Genomic DNA, 11221 nt, shown 5'->3' with positions numbered 1-11221 from the left:
GTGCAAGGCTGCGTGCAAGGGAAGCGTGCAGGGCGAGTGTGCGAGGCCACTGTGCACGGCGCCAGCACTAGCGAGCCATCATCCGCGTTGCCATGGCTCGCTTGGCCTTGGCTTGCCAGGCCCCGACACGAGCAATCGCGCATTTTCTTTGCAACCGACCATCAATGCCGCCCAACGGGGCCAGCACGAGCAGTCATCCGCGGTCCCCTGGCCCTGCGCACGTTTGTCTTTGAAACCGAGCATCAATGCCACAGAAAGTGCCGGGGCGCCAGCTGGAGCCATCATCCGACGTGCCATGGCTCGCTTGGCCTTGGCTTGCCGGGCCCCGACACGAGCAATCGCGCATTTTTTTTGCAACCGACCATCAATGCTGCCCAACGGGGCCAGCACGAGCAGTCATCCGCGGTCCCCTGGCCCTGCGCACGTTTGTCTTTGAAACCGAGCATCAATGCCACAGAAAGTGCCGGGGCGCCAGCTGGAGCCATCATCCGACGTGCCATGGCTCTGGTCCCATGGTCTTCGCAACCGAGCATTCGTGACACCCGCGGGGCCAGGACACCAACCCTTCCGACACGAGCATTCACGCATGTTCTTTGGCCACACAACGGCGCCAGCACGAGCAAAATCATCCGCGGTGCGGTGGCCTTGCACGGCCTTTTGTCTTTGGAACCAACCATCAGTGCCACGGGAAGTGCCGGAGTCCCGGCATCCGCGGTGCCAAGTCATTGCGCCCTTGGTCTCTGCAGCGGGGCATGCCGGGCACTCCCAACCATTGCAAGCAAGCAAGCAAGCAAGAAAGAAAGTAAGTAAGTAAGTAAGTATTACATATAGGGGCGGGACATGCGGGGAGATCTGCGAAACGTGCATTACGGGGCACACGCGTACCTACCGGGGCATACCGACCCCTATTGGGGCACACGTGTGCATATCGGGGCATACCGGGCCTATCGGGGCACACGCGTACATACCGGGGCATACCGAGCCCTACTGGGGCACACGTGCGCATATCGGGGCGTACCAAGCCTATCGGGGCATACGCATGTATCCCAAGGCATACCGAGTCTATCCGGGCATACGCGTTCATACCGGGGCGTAACGGGCCTATCGGGGCATACTTGGGCATATCCGGGCAAAAAATGCCCAAAACTTGCGCAACCTTGGCAACCGTGGTCCATTCCTCTCTATATGCCTAGCCTTGCCAACCGTGGTCCATTCCTCACTATATGCCATGGCCTTGTGCCCATGGTCTTCCCAAGACAGCGTCCAAGGCCCCCGGAAGGCCAAGGGAGCCCAACCCAGCAATGCCCTGCTATGGCAAGCCAAGGCCAAGCATTCCGGTGCCTATCCGGGCAAAAATGCGATTCCTCTCTATATGCCTAGCCTTGGCAACCGTGGTCCATTCCCCACCATATGCCATGGCCTTGTGCCCATGGTCTTCCCAAGACAGTGTCCAAGGCGCCCGGAAGGCCAAGGGAGCCCAACCCAGCAATGCCCTGCTTTGGCAAGCCAAGGCCAAGCATTCCGGTGCCTAACCTTGGCAACCGTGGTCCTTTCCTCACCATATGCCATGGCCTTGTGCCCATGGTCTTCGCAAGACATCGTCCAAGGCGCCCAAAAGGCCAAGGGAGCCCAACCCAGCAATGCCCTGCTAGGGCAAGCCAAGGCCAAGCATTCCGGTGCCTAACCTTGGCAACCGTGGTCCTTTCCTCACCATATGCCATGGCCTTGTGCCCATGGTCTTCGCAAGACATCGTCCAAGGCGCCCAAAAGGCCAAGGGAGCCCAACCCAGCAATGCCTTGCTAGGACAAGCCAAGGCCAAGCATTCCGGTGCCTATCCGGGCAAAAACGCCCAAAGCATGCCCATTCCTTAGCCTATCCAGGCAAAAACGCCCAAAATCTGCACATTCTAGTGCCTATCCGGGCAAAAACGCCCACCAGCATGCCACCCTCCTATAGGGTTTGCGCAACCAACCAGCCTAACCACCAGTGGCAACCAAAGGTGCTGTTAGCGACGACTTCTGAAGACGCAACGAGACGCGACGTGTTTGCGCCCAGACGCGACGAGACGATGCGGGATCTGCGCCCAAGAATGCCTAGACCCGTCGACTTGATGCGGGATCAGCTCGCCCAAGCATGCCTAGTGTGCAAGGCCTGTGTGCAAGGCTAGTGTCCAAGGCTAGTGTGCAAGGCTCATGTGGAACGCTAGTGCGCAAGGCTAGTGCCCAAGGCTTGTGTGCCAGGCCCGTGTGCAAGGCTAGTGTCCAGGGCTTGTGTGCATTGCTTGAGTGCAAGGCTTGTGTGCATTGCTCGAGTGCATGGCTTGTGTGCAAGGGTTGTGCGCAAGGCTAGTGTGCGGGGCTTGTGCGCATGGCTAATGTGCACGGCTTGTGTGCATGGCTACCGTGCAAGGCTAGTTTGCATGGCTAGGGTGCAAGGCTCGCATGCGAGGCTAGTGTGCAAGGCTGCGTGCAAGGGAAGCGTGCAGGGCGAGTGTGCGAGGCCACTGTGCACGGCGCCAGCACTAGCGAGCCATCATCCGCGTTGCCATGGCTCGCTTGGCCTTGGCTTGCCAGGCCCCGACACGAGCAATCGCGCATTTTCTTTGCAACCGACCATCAATGCCGCCCAACGGGGCCAGCACGAGCAGTCATCCGCGGTCCCCTGGCCCTGCGCACGTTTGTCTTTGAAACCGAGCATCAATGCCACAGAAAGTGCCGGGGCGCCAGCTGGAGCCATCATCCGACGTGCCATGGCTCGCTTGGCCTTGGCTTGCCGGGCCCCGACACGAGCAATCGCGCATTTTCTTTGCAACCGACCATCAATGCCGCCCAACGGGGCCAGCACGAGCAGTCATCCGCGGTCCCCTGGCACTGCGCACGTTTGTCTTTGAAACCGAGCATCAATGCCACAGAAAGTGCCGGGGCGCCAGCTGGAGCCATCATCCGACGTGCCATGGCTCTGGTCCCATGGTCTTCGCAACCGAGCATTCGTGACACCCGCGGGGCCAGGACACCAACCCTTCCGACACGAGCATTCGCGCATGTTCTTTGGCCACACAACGGCGCCAGCACGAGCAAAATCATCCGCGGTGCGGTGGCCTTGCACGGCCTTTTGTCTTTGGAACCAACCATCAGTGCCACGGGAAGTGCCGGAGTCCCGGCATCCGCGGTGCCAAGTCATTGCGCCCTTGGTCTCTGCAGCGGGGCATGCCGGGCACTCCCAACCATTGCAAGCAAGCAAGCAAGCAAGAAAGAAAGTAAGTAAGTAAGTATTACATATAGGGGCGGGACATGCGGGGAGATCTGCGAAACGTGCATTACGGGGCACACGCGTACCTACCGGGGCATACCGACCCCTATTGGGGCACACGTGTGCATATCGGGGCATACCGGGCCTATCGGGGCACACGCGTACATACCGGGGCATACCGAGCCCTACTGGGGCACACGTGCGCATATCGGGGCGTACCAAGCCTATCGGGGCATACGCATGTATCCCAAGGCATACCGAGTCTATCCGGGCATACGCGTTCATACCGGGGCGTAACGGGCCTATCGGGGCATACTTGGGCATATCCGGGCAAAAAATGCCCAAAACTTGCGCAACCTTGGCAACCGTGGTCCATTCCTCTCTATATGCCTAGCCTTGCCAACCGTGGTCCATTCCTCACTATATGCCATGGCCTTGTGCCCATGGTCTTCCCAAGACAGCATCCAAGGCGCCTGAAAGGCCAAGGGAGCCCAACCCAGCAATGCCCAGCCAAGGCCAGGCATTCCAGTGCCTACCCGGGCAAAAACGCCCAAAGCATGCCCCATTCGTTAGCCTATCCAGGCAAAAACGCCCAAAACCAGCCCATTCCAGTGCCTATCCGGGGAAAACGCCCAAAGCATGCCCATTCCTTAGCCTATCCAGGCAAAAACGCCCAAAACCAGCACATTCCAGTGCCTATCCGGGCAAAAACGCCCTAAGCCTGCGCATTCCAGCGCCCCGCAGCATGCCACCCTCCTATAGGGTTTGCGCAACCAACCCGCCTAACCACCAGTGGCAACCAAAGGTGCTGTTAGCGACGACTTCTGAAGACGCAACGAGACGCGACGGGTTTGCGCCCAGACGCGACGAGGCGATGCGGGATCTGCGCCCAACCGTGCCTACACCCGCCGACTTGATGCGGGAGCTGCTGGCCCAAGCATGCCTAGCGTGCAAGGCCTGCGTGCAAGGCTAGTGTGCAAGGCTCGTGGGCAAGGCTAGTGCGCAAGGCTAGTGCCCAAGGTCTGTGTGCAAGGCTAGTGCCCAAGGCTAGTGAGCATGGCCTGTGTGCAAGGCTAGTGTGCAAGGCTTGTATGCAAGGCTAGTGTGCAAGGCTGGTGTGCAAGGCTTGTGGGCAAGGCTGGTGCGCAAGGCTAGTTCCCAAGGGTTGTGTGCAAGGCTAGTGCCCAAGGCAAGTGCGCAAGGCTCGTGCCCAAAGCTAGTGCGCAAGGCTTGTGTGCAAGGCTACTGCGATGGGCCAGTGCCCAAGGCTTGTGAGCAAGGCTTGTATGCATGGCTTGTGTGCAAGGCTAGCGTCCAAGGCTTGTGCGCATGGCTTGTGCGCAAGGCTTGTGTCCAAGGCTTTTGTGCAAGGCTCGTGCGCAAGGCTAGTGTGCAAGGCTTGTGCGCATTGGCAGGTAGCCCACCAGCATGCACGATCCAAATGCCACTCACGCGACAACACGGTGCCAAGCCGGGCATGGTGTGCACTCAAAACCAATCAACGGACAGAGGTCATGCGTCATGGGGGGGATCTAGCAAGGCCATGGGGAAGGTCATGGAGGACCTTGGAAGCAAGCGCAAGACGAGAGCGAATCGAACAAGGGGCCAGGACGGGGCCTTGTGCCCATGGTCTTCGCAAGACAGCGTCCAAGGCACCCGAAAGCCCAAGGGAACCCAAACCCGGCCGACACTTGCAATCGCACATGCTCTCTGCAACACACCATCAATGCCGCCCAACGGGGCCAGCACGAGCAGTCCTCCGCGGTCCCCTGGCCCTGCGCACGTTTGTCTTCGAAACCGAGCATCAATGCCACAGAAAGTGCCGGGGCGCCAGCTGGAGCCATCATCCGCGTTGCCATGGCTCGCTTGGCCTTGGCTTGCCAGGCCCCGACACGAGCAATCGCGCATTTTCTTTGCAACCGACCATCAATGCCGCCCAACGGGGCCAGCACGAGCAGTCATCCGCGGTCCCCTGGCCCTGCGCACGTTTGTCTTTGAAACCGAGCATCAATGCCACAGAAAGTGCCGGGGCGCCAGCTGGAGCCATCATCCGACGTGCCATGGCTCTGGTCCCATGGTCTTCGCAACCGAGCATTCGTGACACCCGCGGGGCCAGGACACCAACCCTTCCGACACGAGCATTCGCGCATGTTCTTTGGCCACACAACGGCGCCAGCACGAGCAAAATCATCCGCGGTGTGGTGGCCTTGCACGGCCTTTTGTCTTTGGAACCAACCATCAGTGCCACGGGAAGTGCCGGAGTCCCGGCATCCGCGGTGCCAAGTCATTGCGCCCTTGGTCTCTGCAGCGGGGCATGCCGGGCACTCCCAACCATTGCAAGCAAGCAAGCAAGCAAGAAAGAAAGAAAGTAAGTAAGTAAGTATTACATATAGGGGCGGGACATGCGGGGAGATCTGCGAAACGTGCATTACGGGGCACACGCGTACCTACCGGGGCATACCGACCCCTATTGGGGCACACGTGTGCATATCGGGGCATACCGGGCCTATCGGGGCACACGCGTACATACCGGGGCATACCGAGCCCTACTGGGGCACACGTGCGCATATCGGGGCGTACCAAGCCTATCGGGGCATACGCATGTATCCCAAGGCATACCGAGTCTATCCGGGCATACGCGTTCATACCGGGGCGTAACGGGCCTATCGGGGCATACTTGGGCATATCCGGGCAAAAAATGCCCAAAACTTGCGCAACCTTGGCAACCGTGGTCCATTCCTCTCTATATGCCTAGCCTTGCCAACCGTGGTCCATTCCTCACTATATGCCATGGCCTTGTGCCCATGGTCTTCCCAAGACAGCGTCCAAGGCCCCCGGAAGGCCAAGGGAGCCCAACCCAGCAATGCCCTGCTATGGCAAGCCAAGGCCAAGCATTCCGGTGCCTATCCGGGCAAAAATGCAATTCCTCTCTATATGCCTAGCCTTGGCAACCGTGGTCCATTCCCCACCATATGCCATGGCCTTGTGCCCATGGTCTTCCCAAGACAGTGTCCAAGGCGCCCGGAAGGCCAAGGGAGCCCAACCCAGCAATGCCCTGCTTTGGCAAGCCAAGGCCAAGCATTCCGGTGCCTAACCTTGGCAACCGTGGTCCTTTCCTCACCATATGCCATGGCCTTGTGCCCATGGTCTTCGCAAGACATCGTCCAAGGCGCCCAAAAGGCCAAGGGAGCCCAACCCAGCAATGCCTTGCTAGGACAAGCCAAGGCCAAGCATTCCGGTGCCTATCCGGGCAAAAACGCCCAAAGCATGCCCATTCCTTAGCCTATCCAGGCAAAAACGCCCAAAATCTGCACATTCTAGTGCCTATCCGGGCAAAAACGCCCACCAGCATGCCACCCTCCTATAGGGTTTGCGCAACCAACCAGCCTAACCACCAGTGGCAACCAAAGGTGCTGTTAGCGACGACTTCTGAAGACGCAACGAGACGCGACGTGTTTGCGCCCAGACGCGACGAGACGATGCGGGATCTGCGCCCAAGAATGCCTAGACCCGTCGACTTGATGCGGGATCAGCTCGCCCAAGCATGCCTAGTGTGCAAGGCCTGTGTGCAAGGCTAGTGTCCAAGGCTAGTGTGCAAGGCTCATGTGGAACGCTAGTGCGCAAGGCTAGTGCCCAAGGCTTGTGTGCCAGGCCCGTGTGCAAGGCTAGTGTCCAGGGCTTGTGTGCATTGCTTGAGTGCAAGGCTTGTGTGCATTGCTCGAGTGCATGGCTTGTGTGCAAGGGTTGTGCGCAAGGCTAGTGTGCGGGGCTTGTGCGCATGGCTAATGTGCACGGCTTGTGTGCATGGCTACCGTGCAAGGCTAGTTTGCATGGCTAGGGTGCAAGGCTCGCATGCGAGGCTAGTGTGCAAGGCTGCGTGCAAGGGAAGCGTGCAGGGCGAGTGTGCGAGGCCACTGTGCACGGCGCCAGCACTAGCGAGCCATCATCCGCGTTGCCATGGCTCGCTTGGCCTTGGCTTGCCAGGCCCCGACACGAGCAATCGCGCATTTTCTTTGCAACCGACCATCAATGCCGCCCAACGGGGCCAGCACGAGCAGTCATCCGCGGTCCCCTGGCCCTGCGCACGTTTGTCTTGGAAACCGAGCATCAATGCCACAGAAAGTGCCGGGGCGCCAGCTGGAGCCATCATCCGACGTGCCATGGCTCGCTTGGCCTTGGCTTGCCGGGCCCCGACACGAGCAATCGCGCATTTTCTTTGCAACCGACCATCAATGCCGCCCAACGGGGCCAGCACGAGCAGTCATCCGCGGTCCCCTGGCCCTGCGCACGTTTGTCTTTGAAACCGAGCATCAATGCCACAGAAAGTGCCGGGGCGCCAGCTGGAGCCATCATCCGACGTGCCATGGCTCTGGTCCCATGGTCTTCGCAACCGAGCATTCGTGACACCCGCGGGGCCAGGACACCAACCCTTCCGACACGAGCATTCGCGCATGTTCTTTGGCCACACAACGGCGCCAGCACGAGCAAAATCATCCGCGGTGCGGTGGCCTTGCACGGCCTTTTGTCTTTGGAACCAACCATCAGTGCCACGGGAAGTGCCGGAGTCCCGGCATCCGCGGTGCCAAGTCATTGCGCCCTTGGTCTCTGCAGCGGGGCATGCCGGGCACTCCCAACCATTGCAAGCAAGCAAGCAAGCAAGAAAGAAAGTAAGTAAGTAAGTAAGTATTACATATAGGGGCGGGACATGCGGGGAGATCTGCGAAACGTGCATTACGGGGCACACGCGTACCTACCGGGGCATACCGACCCCTATTGGGGCACACGTGTGCATATCGGGGCATACCGGGCCTATCGGGGCACACGCGTACATACCGGGGCATACCGAGCCCTACTGGGGCACACGTGCGCATATCGGGGCGTACCAAGCCTATCGGGGCATACGCATGTATCCCAAGGCATACCGAGTCTATCCGGGCATACGCGTTCATACCGGGGCGTAACGGGCCTATCGGGGCATACTTGGGCATATCCGGGCAAAAAATGCCCAAAACTTGCGCAACCTTGGCAACCGTGGTCCATTCCTCTCTATATGCCTAGCCTTGCCAACCGTGGTCCATTCCTCACTATATGCCATGGCCTTGTGCCCATGGTCTTCCCAAGACAGCGTCCAAGGCCCCCGGAAGGCCAAGGGAGCCCAACCCAGCAATGCCCTGCTATGGCAAGCCAAGGCCAAGCATTCCGGTGCCTATCCGGGCAAAAATGCAATTCCTCTCTATATGCCTAGCCTTGGCAACCGTGGTCCATTCCCCACCATATGCCATGGCCTTGTGCCCATGGTCTTCCCAAGACAGTGTCCAAGGCGCCCGGAAGGCCAAGGGAGCCCAACCCAGCAATGCCCTGCTTTGGCAAGCCAAGGCCAAGCATTCCGGTGCCTAACCTTGGCAACCGTGGTCCTTTCCTCACCATATGCCATGGCCTTGTGCCCATGGTCTTCGCAAGACATCGTCCAAGGCGCCCAAAAGGCCAAGGGAGCCCAACCCAGCAATGCCTTGCTAGGACAAGCCAAGGCCAAGCATTCCGGTGCCTATCCGGGCAAAAACGCCCAAAGCATGCCCATTCCTTAGCCTATCCAGGCAAAAACGCCCAAAATCTGCACATTCTAGTGCCTATCCGGGCAAAAACGCCCACCAGCATGCCACCCTCCTATAGGGTTTGCGCAACCAACCAGCCTAACCACCAGTGGCAACCAAAGGTGCTGTTAGCGACGACTTCTGAAGACGCAACGAGACGCGACGTGTTTGCGCCCAGACGCGACGAGACGATGCGGGATCTGCGCCCAAGAATGCCTAGACCCGTCGACTTGATGCGGGATCAGCTCGCCCAAGCATGCCTAGTGTGCAAGGCCTGTGTGCAAGGCTAGTGTCCAAGGCTAGTGTGCAAGGCTCATGTGGAACGCTAGTGCGCAAGGCTAGTGCCCAAGGCTTGTGTGCCAGGCCCGTGTGCAAGGCTAGTGTCCAGGGCTTGTGTGCATTGCTTGAGTGCAAGGCTTGTGTGCATTGCTCGAGTGCATGGCTTGTGTGCAAGGGTTGTGCGCAAGGCTAGTGTGCGGGGCTTGTGCGCATGGCTAATGTGCACGGCTTGTGTGCATGGCTACCGTGCAAGGCTAGTTTGCATGGCTAGGGTGCAAGGCTCGCATGCGAGGCTAGTGTGCAAGGCTGCGTGCAAGGGAAGCGTGCAGGGCGAGTGTGCGAGGCCACTGTGCACGGCGCCAGCACTAGCGAGCCATCATCCGCGTTGCCATGGCTCGCTTGGCCTTGGCTTGCCAGGCCCCGACACGAGCAATCGCGCATTTTCTTTGCAACCGACCATCAATGCCGCCCAACGGGGCCAGCACGAGCAGTCATCCGCGGTCCCCTGGCCCTGCGCACGTTTGTCTTTGAAACCGAGCATCAATGCCACAGAAAGTGCCGGGGCGCCAGCTGGAGCCATCATCCGACGTGCCATGGCTCGCTTGGCCTTGGCTTGCCGGGCCCCGACACGAGCAATCGCGCATTTTTTTTGCAACCGACCATCAATGCTGCCCAACGGGGCCAGCACGAGCAGTCATCCGCGGTCCCCTGGCCCTGCGCACGTTTGTCTTTGAAACCGAGCATCAATGCCACAGAAAGTGCCGGGGCGCCAGCTGGAGCCATCATCCGACGTGCCATGGCTCTGGTCCCATGGTCTTCGCAACCGAGCATTCGTGACACCCGCGGGGCCAGGACACCAACCCTTCCGACACGAGCATTCACGCATGTTCTTTGGCCACACAACGGCGCCAGCACGAGCAAAATCATCCGCGGTGCGGTGGCCTTGCACGGCCTTTTGTCTTTGGAACCAACCATCAGTGCCACGGGAAGTGCCGGAGTCCCGGCATCCGCGGTGCCAAGTCATTGCGCCCTTGGTCTCTGCAGCGGGGCATGCCGGGCACTCCCAACCATTGCAAGCAAGCAAGCAAGCAAGAAAGAAAGTAAGTAAGTAAGTAAGTATTACATATAGGGGCGGGACATGCGGGGAGATCTGCGAAACGTGCATTACGGGGCACACGCGTACCTACCGGGGCATACCGACCCCTATTGGGGCACACGTGTGCATATCGGGGCATACCGGGCCTATCGGGGCACACGCGTACATACCGGGGCATACCGAGCCCTACTGGGGCACACGTGCGCATATCGGGGCGTACCAAGCCTATCGGGGCATACGCATGTATCCCAAGGCATACCGAGTCTATCCGGGCATACGCGTTCATACCGGGGCGTAACGGGCCTATCGGGGCATACTTGGGCATATCCGGGCAAAAAATGCCCAAAACTTGCGCAACCTTGGCAACCGTGGTCCATTCCTCTCTATATGCCTAGCCTTGCCAACCGTGGTCCATTCCTCACTATATGCCATGGCCTTGTGCCCATGGTCTTCCCAAGACAGCGTCCAAGGCCCCCGGAAGGCCAAGGGAGCCCAACCCAGCAATGCCCTGCTATGGCAAGCCAAGGCCAAGCATTCCGGTGCCTATCCGGGCAAAAATGCGATTCCTCTCTATATGCCTAGCCTTGGCAACCGTGGTCCATTCCCCACCATATGCCATGGCCTTGTGCCCATGGTCTTCCCAAGACAGTGTCCAAGGCGCCCGGAAGGCCAAGGGAGCCCAACCCAGCAATGCCCTGCTTTGGCAAGCCAAGGCCAAGCATTCCGGTGCCTAACCTTGGCAACCGTGGTCCTTTCCTCACCATATGCCATGGCCTTGTGCCCATGGTCTTCGCAAGACATCGTCCAAGGCGCCCAAAAGGCCAAGGGAGCCCAACCCAGCAATGCCCTGCTAGGGCAAGCCAAGGCCAAGCATTCCGGTGCCTAACCTTGGCAACCGTGGTCCTTTCCTCACCATATGCCATGGCCTTGTGCCCATGGTCTTCGCAAGACATCGTCCAAGGCGCCCAAAAGGCCAAGGGAGCCCAACCCAGCAATGCCTTGCTA

The sequence above is a fragment of the Tasmannia lanceolata genome, unplaced genomic scaffold, assembly GCF_043159265.1.
Source record: "Tasmannia lanceolata isolate RefF3 unplaced genomic scaffold, GAP_Taslan_0.1 ptg000391l, whole genome shotgun sequence".
Taxonomy (NCBI): Eukaryota; Viridiplantae; Streptophyta; class Magnoliopsida; order Canellales; family Winteraceae; genus Tasmannia; species Tasmannia lanceolata.
The sequence above is the reverse complement of the archived record's forward strand: the minus strand, read 5'-3'. Positions refer to the sequence as shown.